The sequence below is a fragment of the Culex pipiens genome, chromosome 1 (genome assembly GCF_016801865.2).
Source record: "Culex pipiens pallens isolate TS chromosome 1, TS_CPP_V2, whole genome shotgun sequence".
In the NCBI taxonomy this organism is placed as follows: Eukaryota; Metazoa; Arthropoda; class Insecta; order Diptera; family Culicidae; genus Culex; species Culex pipiens.
The window spans coordinates 15,805,006-15,819,127 of NC_068937.1; the positions used below are offsets into that span (position 1 = coordinate 15,805,006).

The 14,122-nt window shown below is 30.9% G+C and overlaps 1 protein-coding gene across 2 annotated transcripts in view; it reads right to left on the reverse strand.

The window, feature by feature from the left end:
- LOC120417677 (kinesin-like protein Klp10A) overlaps positions 1 to 14,122 on the reverse strand; it is a 106,904-nt gene that overhangs the window by 90,914 nt on the left and 1,868 nt on the right. The gene's annotated exons all lie outside the window — the stretch shown is intronic.

Sequence of the window (14,122 nt, forward strand, 5' to 3'; positions counted from 1 at the left end):
AACAGCCCCATACCGGTCAATTTCAAAAGTACCACAAAATGCTTAAAAATATGATAAAATTTTAACTGATCGAAAAATCAAAAAAGGTTCCAAATTTCATTTTTATTTTGTGATAAATCAATTTTCAATTATGTACTTCTTATAAGGGCTCGTGCATAAACCACGTGGCCTTAAAATATGAAATTTTGGGCATCGCCTGCGTGACTTTTCTCCATACAAAATTTCAACTTGTTGAGCAGTTTTTTCAATATTCAGGTACAACTTTTTTTTATTCCTGACTTTGTGAGAACAATTCGTCACTGTCATGCTATCTTGCCGCACGTCGCAGACACCCAACATTCGATTTCAATCCTGAGATAATCAATAAAAATCGAAAAAAAAATCTGTGCATTGTTGACACTCTTCATATGAAACAAATATCAATTTTATCGTGCTATCTTGACACATCCTGAAAATTGTTGTAAGTGTGACAACTGGACAATGAGATTCTAGGTCAGAACGCATTTGACATACGTACATGCCCGACCACTCGATTTGGAACTAGTGGGAGAAAAAAAAACATTTTCAAATTCTTGTAACGTTCAAGTTGAATATTAAACTCTTTATTTAACTCAATTTCATGTATTTTGTTGAAGATTTTTGAGGAGTTAAATACTAAAAATAGAACATAATATTTTCTGGACCGATGATTCAATCGGTTGAATCGCCAATCATAATTAAAGCTGCAATCTGGCAACCCTGTTGTGAAATTTTTTTCATGCTCGAATGCTGTAAATTTAGAAGTAAAATCAATTAATATCCATAAAAAGATATTTAAACAGAATTCTGACATTTTGGGAACACTGCCAAAGAAAAAGGAAAATCCATTTAACACACGAGCAGTTCCCTCAGATTTCGGTCATTCGATTTTTTTTGTATTTTTTTAATCCGACTGAAACTTTTTTGGTGCCTTCGGTATGCCCAAAGAAGCCATTTTGCATCATTAGTTTGTCCATATAATTTTCCATACAAATTTGGCAGCTGGCCATACAAAAATGATGTATGAAAATTCAAAAATCTGTATCTTTTGAAGGAATTTTTTGATCGATTTGGTGTCTTCGGCAAATTTGTAGGTATGGGTACGAACTACGCTGGAAAAAAAGGTTACACGGTGAAAAAAAAATTTGGTGATTTTTTATTTAACTTTTTGTAACTAAAACTTGATTTGCAAAAAACACTGTTTTTAATTTTTTTAATTTTTTGATATGTTTTAGAGGACATCAAATGCCAACTTTTCAGAAATTTCCAGAATGGGCAAAAAATCTTTGAGCGAGTTATGAATTTTTGAACCAATACTGATTTTTTCAAAAAATCGAAAAATTGGTCGCCAAAATTTGTCAACTTCATTTTTTGATGTAAAATCAAATTTGCAATCAAAAAGTACTTTAGGGAAATTTTGATGAAGTGCACCGTTTTCTAGTTAAATCCATTTTTAGGTGACTTTTTTGAAAATAGTCGCAGTTTTTCATTTTTTAATTAGTGGACATGTTTGCCCACCTTTGAAAAAAATATTTTTGAAAAGCTGAAAAAATTCTCTATATTTTGCATTTTTAAACTTTGTTGATACGACCCTTAGTTGCTGAGATATTTTTATTCTTTTTGTAACTTGTTGCATAAACTACTATTTTGATTGGGTTGGTTTCAAAAAGATTGAAAGTAAATATATCTGCACAAAAAAAATAACTTATCTGTTTATTACTATAAACGAAATTAACCGCACAAAATGCAATTCCGCAGTCTATCCACAGAAGGTGTAAATATTTACACAAATACCAGACAGCTCAGTCCAGCCGTCCAGGTCTAGTTCAGTTCCGTCAGCAGCGCACTCGCCACAACACCAACACAAAGCAAACACACACCCACGACAATCCGATGCGACGCTTTGAACAACTCGGCTTGAGGACAAGAAGTTCGTTGGTTCACTCGCGTCCAGATCAACGAACGAACGACAACAACAACTCCGTTGATTTCAGCTAAATCGCGTGCCGTTTGCTTGTGTGTGTATAAATTGCAATTTTCAGTCTCAAGTCCAAAAAAAATGACTCAAGAAAGTCGTCCTTCACAAAAAAAATCAGGGGCATCCTGTACTGTTTTCTTCCCCCTTTGAGTTGTCTCATCAGCCGTTGTTGATGCAATATCTCTTCAAATTAATTTCAACAGTGTGTGTGTGTGCTTGCGTTTTTAAGTAACGCACGACTCAACTCTTTTGTAAGAGACCCTCGACAAGACAAGACTCGGGTGGGAAAAGAAAGAAGGAAAACCTTTTTCTTTCTCAACCGACGGTTTTTTTTTGCGTCCATTTTTTCAGTATGTGTGTGATATAATAACGCACTGTGGCACACACATCAAACGAGGCGAAATTCGCGACTCGTGGAAAATAACTCAATTTCTTGGTGTGACTCATCGACGATCAACCGACGACGACGACCACGCTCTCTCGCGCTGCGCTGCGGAGATGATAGTTTTGGTGTTGGTGTTTGTGTTTGAAGAGCCAATTGGTCGTCGAAGTTGGCTATAGTAGCGACCCGCTTTGGATAATTGAACGGAAGATTTGAACAGTAAACACACGCCATTCTTCTCCGCCAGCAGCGGTCATAATTGTTGGTAAATTTGGGGATGAATGATGTGTTGATTCTGAAGGAAATTGACTTTCTTTTTTATTTATCTTTTGTTCAATTATAACGACAAAGATAAGAATTCAGTTTAGCTTTATATAAAGCTTAAATAAAAAAAAATCATAACAAAATAAATTTACTTATTTATTTCAAAAAAATGAAATGTTAATTTTAAATCTCATTTTGAAAAAATATTGATAATCTGGCAACCCTGTTATGAGAATTTAAATAAAAATAATTAAAGCGTTTTTTTTATTGAAGAACTGCCCAGACTAATTATTGCTGTAATTTTGAAATTCTTGCATCACTGTTCGTAACCTATCACCTCATCCCGTATTTTGACATCTGAACAGTTCTCTCAGATTTCGGTCATTTACCTTTTTTTATATTGTTTGATCCGATTGAAACTTTTTTGGTGCCTTCAGTATGCCCAAAGAAGCCATTTTGCATCATTAGTTTGTCCATATAATTTTCCATACAAATTTGGCAGCTGTCCATACAAAAATTATGTTTGAAAATTCAAAAATCTGTATCTTTTGAAAGAATTTTCTGATCGATTTGGTGTCTTCGGCAAAGTTGTAGGTATGGGGATACGGACTACACTGGAAAAAAATGATACACGGTAAAAACATTTTTGATGATTTTTTATTTAACTTTTTGTCATTTAAACTTGATTTGCAAAAAAAATACTATTTTTATTTGTTTCATTTTCTGATATGTTTTAGAGGACATCAAATGCCAACTTTTCAGAAATTTCCAGGTTGTGCAAAAAATCTTTGACCGAGTTATAATTTTTTGAATCAATACTGATATTTTTTTATAAAAATCGAAATATTGGTCACAAAAATTTTTCAACTTTATTTTTCGATGTAAAATCAAATTTGCAATCAAAAAGTACTTCAGTGAAATTTTGATAAAGTGCACCGTTTTCAAGTTAAATCTATTTTAGATGACTTTTTTGAAAGTAGTCGAAGTTTTTTCATTTTTTTAAATTAGTGCACATGTTTGCCCACCTTTGAAAAAAATATTTTTGACAGGCTGAGAAAATTCTCTATATTTTGCATTTTTAAACTTTGTTGATACGACCCTTAGTTGCTGAGATATTGCCTAAGTAAAGGTTTGAAAACATAAAAATGGATGTTTTCTAAGTCTCACCCAAACAACCCACCATTTTCTAACGTCGATATCTCAGCAGCTAATGGTCCAATTTACAATTTCCGATCTTTTCAAAAACAATATTTTTATAATTTTTAAATCAAGACAAACATTTCAAAAGGGTGTAATATTTCACTGTACTACTTTTTGATTGCAAATTCGATTTTACATCGAAAAATGCAATTGAAAAAAATTTGCGACCAATTTTTCGATTTTTTGAAAAAAAATGTATTGATTCAAAAAATCATAACTCGGTCAAGGATTTTTTGCCCATTCTGGAAATATCTGACAAGTTGTCATTTTATGTCGCTTAAAACATATCAGAAAATAAAAAAAATAAAAAAAAGTGTTTTTTTTTGCAAATTAAGTTTTAGTGAAATTAAAAATCACCAGAAATGTTTTTACCGTGTATCATTTTTTTATCAGTGTAGTCTATATCCAAACCTACAACTTTGCCGAAGACACCAAATCGATCAAAAAATTCCTTCAAAAGATAAAGATTTTTGAATTTTCATGCATCATTTTTGTATGGACAGCTGCCAAATTTGTATGGAAAATTATATGGACAAACTAATGATGCAAAATTGCTTCTTTGGGCATACCGAAGGCACAAAAAAAAATCAGCCGGTTTAAAATTTACAAAAATTAAAAGTGAAGAAAACATACCGATTTCGTAGACAATTACTCTACTGCGGCAGATGGAATGATGCACGGAAAACTGAATCATGCACGGAAAAAAATTAAATTGTTTTTTATGTATAAAAACATGACAAAATAAAAAACCAATAAAAAAATAAATGAAAACAAAAATAAAAATTTATAAAAAATTAAAAGAAAAATAAAAAAATTTAAAAAATTAAAAAAATTAAAAAAAAATTTAAAAAAATAAAAAATAATTTAAAAATTAAAAAAAATTAAGAAATTTGAAAAAAAAATAAAATTAAAAAAAATTGAAATTTAAAGAAAATTAAAAACATTTTAAAAAAACTCAAAAAAAAATTATAAAATTGAAAAAATACAAAATAAAAAAAATATTTAAAGAAAATTTGAAAAATATAAAAAAATAGAACTGAAAAAATAAAAAAAATATAAAATTAGGGGAACTATACCCTTTCTCAGCCTATTTCTATTATCGGCCTATCAGCACTTTGATCATGAATTACAGCTTATATAAAGTGTTTTTGACTGTTCCAAAGTAATAAATAGCTCAAATAAAAGTGAGCAAGCAACTCTCCATTGTTGAAACATCTGAAAATGTTGATTTAATAGCAGAAACGGCAAAAGTGATGAGAATTGGTCGAACGGCTTAGTGTGATTAAAATGGGTATATTTCCCCTAAATTAAAAATAAAATAAAAATAATTTTAAAAAAATTAAAACATTCAAAAAAAATAAAACATTTTAATTTTAAATTTTCGAATTTTTTACTTTTTGAATTTTTGAATTTTTGAATCATACACAAGAGCAAACACACAAAAATCTCTGTATTGTTGAATTTTTTTATTTTTGTATTTGTGTATCTTTGAATTTTTAAATTTTGGAATTTTTGATTTTTCGTATTTTTGATTTTTTGCATTTTTGAATTCCTTAATTTTTGAATTTTTGAATTTTTGAATTTTTTGAATATTTGAACCATGTACAAGAGCAGACATAGAAAAATCTCCGAAACACGCATTCAAAACTTTGCCCCCGGCTTGCCGGTACTTGTCGGGTATCAGAAAATGAGTACCCGACAGGTACCGACACATATTTTTCTTTTACAGATCAAATTTGATACCTGTTTTGCTACCAGCGGTGGGAGACTCGGGGGCAAACTAGAAAGCAAATTTAGTGGGAATCAAATCGGGTAGCAAATGGTTTAACTTTCGACATTTTCGAAAAATGAAATTCTTTGAAATTTTTTATAGAATTAAATAGTTTAATAAACTTTTAGCATTTCTAGGCATACATCAACACATAATTATTGGTTTTGAAGGTAAACGAGAGCAAAAAATGATAAAAACCCATATTTGCCCCCCGCGTTATTCATGAGCCGGGTGCAAATTTGATTTGCACCCCAGCGCTGGAGATGCCCTTAAGATACAGATTTTGTATGACCAGCCCGCAAAATTGTATGGAAAAAACTAATGATGCAAAATGACAATGTATAAGGTAGGTAGATGTGGTAGGGCGGGTTATCCAGCGGTCAAAAAAAGTTAACAGGAAAATCGAATTGTACATGAGGATTTCCAGAAAAGTGAAAATTTTACATTTTTTTTGTTGTAGGGTTGTTAAGTATGCAAAACTGGACCGAAAAACGTTTGAATAATGTTTTAAACGAAAATATTTCTTCAAAATTAAAATGTCGAAAAAAAATCCGGTGAATTTTGCCCGGAAAATGCCCAAATTTTATTTTTTTCTGAAAATCTCGGTATAAAATCAGGTTTTCGTGGTTATTATTTTAACAGCTGGATAACCCGCCTTACCTTATCATATCTATATGCCTTGGCAAAATGGCTTCTTTTGACATAGGAAAAATGCATGGATAAAGTTTTATTTAAATAAAAAAAATACATAATTTATACATAAAAAAATCCAGAGAATCACCCCTAATAAGAATTTATCAAGCTGGAAAAAAGTTAAAATCAGCTATTTTTTAAAGTTAAGAAAAAAATATTTGTCCAAAAGGGAAGATCTGGCAACTCTGCAAAATGTTATGAGAAATTGGATGATGACACCTTCTCCTCTTCCTGCGCCAATCCCCGTGCCCGATTTTTTGTAAAGATTTTCAAAACTTGAGCAGTTCTCTAGGATTTCGGTCATTCGATTTTTTTTGTATTTTTTAATCCGACTGAAACTTTTTTGGTGCCTTCGGTATGCCCAAAGAAGCCATTTTGCATCATTAGTTTGTCCATATAATTTTCCATACAAATTCGGCAGCTGTCCATACAAAAATGATGTATGAAAATTCAAAAATCAGTATCTTTTGAAGGAATTTTTTGATCGATTTGGTGTCTTCGGCAAAGTTGTAGGTATGGATACGGACTACACTGGAAAAAATAATACACGGTAAAAAAAAATTTGGTGATTTTTTTATTTAACTTTTTATCACTAAAACTTGATTTACAAAAAAACACTATTTTTAATTTTTTTTATTTTTTGATATGTTTTAGAAGGCATAAAATGTCAACTTTTCAGAAATTTCCAGGTTGTGCAAAAAATCACTGACCGAGTTATGAATTTTTTAATCAATACTGATTTTTTCAAAAAATCGAAATTTTGGTCTTAAAAATTTTTCAACTTCATTTTTCGATGTAAAATCAAATTTGCAATCAAAAAGTACTTTACTGAAATTTTGATAAAGTGCACCGTTTTCAAGTTATAGCCATATTTAAGTGACTTTTTTGAAAATAGTCGCAGTTTTTCATTTTTTTTAAATTAGTGCACATGTTTGCCCAGTTTTGAAAAAAATATTTTTGAAAAGCTGAGAAAATTCTCTATATTTTGCTTATTTGGACTTTGTTGATACGACCTTTAGTTGCTGAGATATTGCAATGCAAAGGTTTAAAAACAGGAAAATTGATGTTTTCTAAGTTTCACCCAAACAACCCACCATTTTCTATCGTCAATATCTCAGCAACTAATGGTCCGATTTTCAATGTTAATATATGAAACATTTGTGAAATTTTCCGATCTCTTCGAAAAAAATATTTTTGGAATTTTCAAATCAAGACAAACATTTTAAAAGGGCGTAATATTGAATGTTTGGCCTTTGTGAAATGTTAGTCTTGATTTGAAAATTCCAAAAATATTTTTTTCGAAGAGATCGGAAAATTTCACAAATGTTTCATATATTAACATTGAAAATCGGACCATTAGTTGCTGAGATATTGACGATAGAAAATGGTGGGTTGTTTGGGTGAAACTTAGAAAACATCAATTTTCCTGTTTTTAAACCTTTGCATTGCAATATCTCAGCAACTAAAGGTCGTATCAACAAAGTCCAAATAAGCAAAATATAGAGAATTTTCTCAGCTTTTCAAAAATATTTTTTTCAAAACTGGGCAAACATGTGCACTAATTTAAAAAAATGAAAAACTGCGACTATTTTCAAAAAAGTCACTTAAATATGGCTATAACTTGAAAACGGTGCACTTTATCAAAATTTTAGTAAAGTACTTTTTGATTGCAAATTTGATTTTACATCGAAAAATGAAGTTGAAAAATTTTTACGACCAAAATTTCGATTTTTTGAAAAAATCAGTATTGATTAAAAAATTCATAACTCGGTCAGTGATTTTTTGCACAACCTGGAAATTTCTGAAAAGTTGGCATTTTATGTCTTCTAAAACATATCAAAAAATAAAAAAAATTAAAAATAGTGTTTTTTTGTAAATCAAGTTTTAGTGATAAAAAGTTAAATAAAAAAATCACCAAATTTTTTTACCGTGCATTATTTTTTTCCAGTGTAGTCCGTATCCATACCTACAACTTTGCCGAAGACACCAAATCGATCAAAAAATTCCTTCAAAAGATACAGATTTTTGAATTTTCATACATCATTTTTGTATGGACAGCTGCCGAATTTGTATGGAAAATTATATGGACAAACTAATGATGCAAAATGGCTTCTTTGGGCATACCGAAGGCACCAAAAAAGTTTCAGTCGGATTAAAAAATACAAAAATTAAAATTGAAGAAAAAAGACCGATTTCGTAGAGAATTGCTCACTTGTCATGAATTACTAGGATTCATTAAGTTCTCAAAATGGACGCTGTAAGTTTTGATGAAAACAACTTTCATAATTTAGTAAATATCAATAAAAAAAATTAGCATAAAAAAAACATAATTTCGCCCATACAACTGGCAACACTGCCCAATCTACTCTCACGCCATTAACAGTGACTCATGAAAAGTTTCGCTCGAGAATTCAAATCCCGCTCGCGGCCCAACACTCGGCGATCGACAGAACTTGGCGGCAGCCGTGAAGTATCTCCTTCTAAGGAAAGTTGCCGCGATTCTGTCCGGTTTGATGATGACGGTGGTGTTGCTACTGCGCTGTCACATCTAGCTGATTTCTTAACTAAAGTGGAGTATTTTCAAACTTTTTTATTTCTTGTTAAAATAATTCTGACAACTGGCAACACTACCCCGAATATGAACCGTTAACTCGCACAACACCTTCGTTAAAAAAATAATACTTTGCCCGTTATTGTAGATGTCCCAAAGTGGCACAGCACGACGTCCCCACACGGAAGGTGATTCGTGACCGTGAGTGAGTGAGCTGACATCAAACGCGCGCGTGTTTCACGTGTGCCGTGAGTGTATTTATATTAGGATGCCGGGACCGCCGTCGTTCACGACGGCCAGAACGCCGAAAAGAAAACAAACAGTAAGCTCAGCTAGCAGAATGTTGCCGGTTATTTTTGCTTGCGGCGACGCGGCGCGTAATTAATGACAGATGTCAAATTATGGGGATGGGACGGTTAGGTGACGATTTTGTTTATAGTTTTTTCCATTGCGTCGTCAACGGTGCACATCAACCGGAGCTTTCTACATCAAGATTTTTGACACGCAAATTTTAGTGTCTTCAAAACTATTACTAACAGCAAATTTTGATTTTATTTACAATCCAGATTGGTTGCTGTGCACCCTTAAGTAAAATTTAAAGAACTTCTCAAAGTCCTCAAAGTCGTGAATTTGGATAAAACCTTTCGATAAAATTCAAGATTAGACCAGCTGGCAGCACTGTTCACTGTAAAAGAAATTTAATTGGAAAATGTGGATAGCTGTTTTTCGATTGAATCATACTGTTAGATGAAATCAGCTGAATGTGGGTAAAGCACCAATCACTTTTAAGTGCATTTTGTGACGATTTATCTTTTTGGCAACACTGCTTGAAATTAGTGACGCTCAAGTAAAAAGTACAAATGTTGTAAATTCAGCAGAAAAAAAACTTCCGGTACCAAGTTTTTTAAAGGTATTTTGAAGAATTCTCCGACCTTTAAAAATATTGAGGATCTGGCAACACTGTTCTAAGATATCGATAAGTAGAATTTACGTTTTTTTTTGCTTTCAGAGCAACTTTTAAACAAAATCGAACGGGTATGTGACTTTTCTAAGCGCAATTGAGAAATTTTCCAACAAATATATTTTATTAGTTTTGATTTAGGCCGATGCAAATATTTAAAAAAGTTTTTGTCCCTCGGCCCAGGCCGAGGTCAAGGGGGGGGGCAAAAAAATAAAAAAATATAAAAATTTAAATAACAAGCCATAGTCTTCACATTTAAATGAAAAAAGTGTTTTAAAATACATTTTACACTAGTTCAGTTGTTTTGCAATCATTAGTTTTCAAAAAATCTAAGATCTAAGAAAAACAAAAATTGAATCCAAAAAAAAGATTTTGCATCGAAAATTTTCAAAAAATCTTAAGATTTTTTAATAAACCCAAACATGCTAAAAATGATTTTAAACGCAGAAGAATGTATTTTAATTTGATTTCAGCTGGCTGCACTTGAATTTTCATTGAAATTTTGAAGTTTATTGTAAAAATATTGTTTTTGCCCCCTGATTTTTCGGGCCAATTTTGAAGGGGGGGGGGGGGGGGTGACAAAAACTTTTAAAAATATTTGTACCAGCCTTATTTAAAAAAAAAGATGAAACACAATGCATTTATTTATTTTTATTGAATCGTTATCGTTTATTAAATATTAACTATTAGCAAAATATCTCCAGATTTTAAAAAAGTTACTCAACAAAAAATATTACTAAAAATATATAACAAAAAACTTTTTTTTGATTTCGATTTTCATTGCAAAGTTTACTTTTATAACGTTTATATTTTTTTAAATGAAATATGTCTTTTTTAGACTTGTTAAAAATTTACAATATTGGGAACACAGATTGAAAAAATACCGCAGACCATAGATTTTATGTCCAAATTTTTATTCATATTTTGTCGTTTTGTAAAAGTACTGTATCTGTAACAGTAAATATAATATTTTTATACCTTGTGCTGTTTTCTTTTTTAAAATTTAGCTTGAAAAGTGAAACTATTTTTTTTCGCAAAATACTTTGCATTTCGGAATTAAATAAAGTTTCATAATTTGCAATATTGGAAACAGACGACGCAAATTGGGGTCAAGATATCCACTGTATCGCAATTATTGCTGTGAAAAAATTCAATTTAGTAGCATTTTGTATATTTTTAGACAACAATCCAATTTTATTCATATACATATTTCACAATTTTACGAAACGGACAATTTTGTTTTCTTACACAATTTTTCAGATTAAAAATATCAATATAGAAATGATAATAATTACAATCAAACATAAAAAAGTGACTTTGAAACGGAGACATTTAAAAAAATACTGATTCAAAATTCAAAGAAAACGATGAATAAGATTTTTTTTTTGCAAAAGGAATAAAAACAACAAAATATTCCTATTTTTTGCAATAATATTAGAATATTTGATGAAAAATAAAGTTGCTCAAGCCGGTGAATCCGATTGATGCAAACGTTCTTCAGGGCGGGGCTTGTCGATTCAAGCTGAGGTACCTCACGCATGGCTAGACTGCCTTAAAAATGGGTCACCGAAGCTCAGCAGAGCTGACACCATCCAAATGCCTAGGCGAGTTATTTGCAAGTATAGAAAATAACTCAATTTGTAAAAAGCGGCCGCGTGGCCCCTTTTAGTTGGTTACACAATATGTGAAAATTTGATCTTAAGGTATTTTTTTTAATTCAGACACTCAGTTTATATATTGAATATTTCATGAACAGTTTATGGGCCGGTTGTAGAACTTTAAAAAAAACCGTCGCGGGTCGGATGAAATGGCTTCACGGACCAGATCCGACTCTGATTTCCATAAAACACCGTGTTTTTTTAAACACTCAAATTAAGAAAAAAATGCATTATGGGTGTCAAACGAAGAGAAATTTTGTATCCATTTTCAGTGTATCGGAGTTTTTAGTGTTAAATACTAAAATTTTCACTAGATATCGGATTTCTTTTTTTATATACTAAAATAAGCAAAAGTTCTAAAATGGATATCAAACGCCGAGAAATGTTTTAACAGATTCTCACTGTATCGCAATGTTTAGTATTAAATACTTGAATTTTCACAAAATACCTAATTTTTAGAAAATACTCAATTTTTTTTAATTTTCAATATGGGTATTAAACGACGCAATATTTGGATTAGACTTTTACTGTTTCACAATTTTTTTTTAGCGAAAAATACCCAAATTTCAAAAAAATATCGTAAATTTTCATCTTATAGTTTTTATAATATGAAACGTGTATCGAACGAAGCGGAATATTTCGACTGTATTACAATTTTTGAATAAAAAACCAATTTTTTTTACAAAATACCGTGAATTACCAAATTATTTATAATTTACAATATGAATATCAGACGACGCAAAATTTTATGTGCATATTTCACAAGATATCGTCATTTTTTTTTTTAAACTCAAATTTATGGCATCAAACGAAGTGGAAATGGCAATGGATTTTCACTGTACTACAATGTTTAGTGTAAAATACTTAGAATTTTGCAAAATATATTTTTTTTTTTTGAAAATGCTCAGATTATCATAATTTGCAATACGGCTACAAATGACACGATTTTTTTTTAGTTTGAATACTCAAATTTTCACAAAATTTTGTATACATTTTTACTGTATTACAATTTTTAGTAAATGATGCCAAAATTGTTACAAAATACTCTAATTTCTACAGTTGACAACATTCGTGTCAAACGGTGCGAAATTTTCAGTGTTGAATACTTATTCTTTTAGTACCCCACAAGTTTTCGAGTTTTTTTTTTTGAAAATACTCAAATTACCATAACTTACAAAATGGCTATCGAACGACGCGTAAGTTTTAACTTTTTTTGGTGTTGAATGCAAAAAATCTACAGATTTCACTTTGTCAATTTTTTTTTGTAAAATACTCATATTTTTACAAAATACTGTATTTCATTGAAAAACAAAGAAAATAATTGCAAAAGTGGTATCAAGCGATTTCGTAAAAAAAATCTAAGTTAAAAGATTTTTAAGTAAACTATTTAATATTTTTCAGACAAATTTTTAGTCAAAAAAGTGTGTAATTTTACAACAGGAATAGGTGAAATTTTCATGACATATGTTAAATATGTTAATTTGCACGACGTATTACATTTATTATTTTTTTTTTTTTTTTTAAGAGAAAAGACTATAAAATGCAAATTTTCTTAAATATCTGGCATATAAAATTAGAAAAAAATAACTCTGGAAAAATGAGCTGCAAAATCATTTTTCAACATATTTTTGATCTTTAAAAGAATGTTAAGGTGAAACGGGAAGGCAGTGCCATATTGATATCACGACTCGAGTTTTCGGAAGCACCTTCAAGAAAGCTATCCCAACTTACAAAGTTGTGTTTTCTTTTTTTTAGCAAGCGGTTTTGAGCCAAAGTTTCGTTTCGTTTTCGTTTTACGGAGCAAGGTGGGGGACGCGGCCTCAAGTCAGTCCAAGTCCGGTTTCTTGTGGAAAAAAGGGTAGTGGCCGAACTAGTATTGCATACCAAATGAACACCACCGGAAGATATAGGGGATCGGGAGGGGGGAGGTGAAAGAAAATGAGTGTTGATGTGAGTAGTAAGAACTTGGATGATTTGAGCAGTTACGGTAATCTAAGTTTAACACTGAATAAAGAAAATCTGAAATTGTGATTCAAAGTAAGAAGGCCCGGAATAAATTAAATTATTAGTTAATTAAATAAGAAAATGTAACTAATCGGAGATCTATACAAAAGAAACCTATGATGTATTCCAAATTTAAAGGAAATAAAAAATACTAGAGAAAAAAAGATGAAAACTAACTGCCGACCTGTCACGTCCGTCAATAGTCTTGTCGTACATTACAACTAGAAACAGATCTGCCAATGAAATGTTACACTTCGTTCAAATCAACTAATCATTTAAGTCCAATTATTCATCTATGGAAAACTATCTAACTTTAATCAACAACCTAAACTAAACTGTCTGAAAGTAAATTTAATCTCAAATCCCCGAATGTTTTATTATAACGCCAAATAAGGTAAAGGATCTTGTTTTTAAACCAGTCTTGCCGCTTCCAAAAACCAATAAACATAAATGAACAGTTCATAAGTTGAACACTAGTAATTAAGACGACTATTTCATGCCATTCATTTCATTAGGGCATAGAGCTTTGCAAACAAGAGTGCATCTCTATTATACCTTATGTAAACTGTCATTTGAGTGAAGGAGACACACTCCTGTTCACAAAACCCATGCGCCCTTTTGAAATGTTAGGCTCCATTTGGT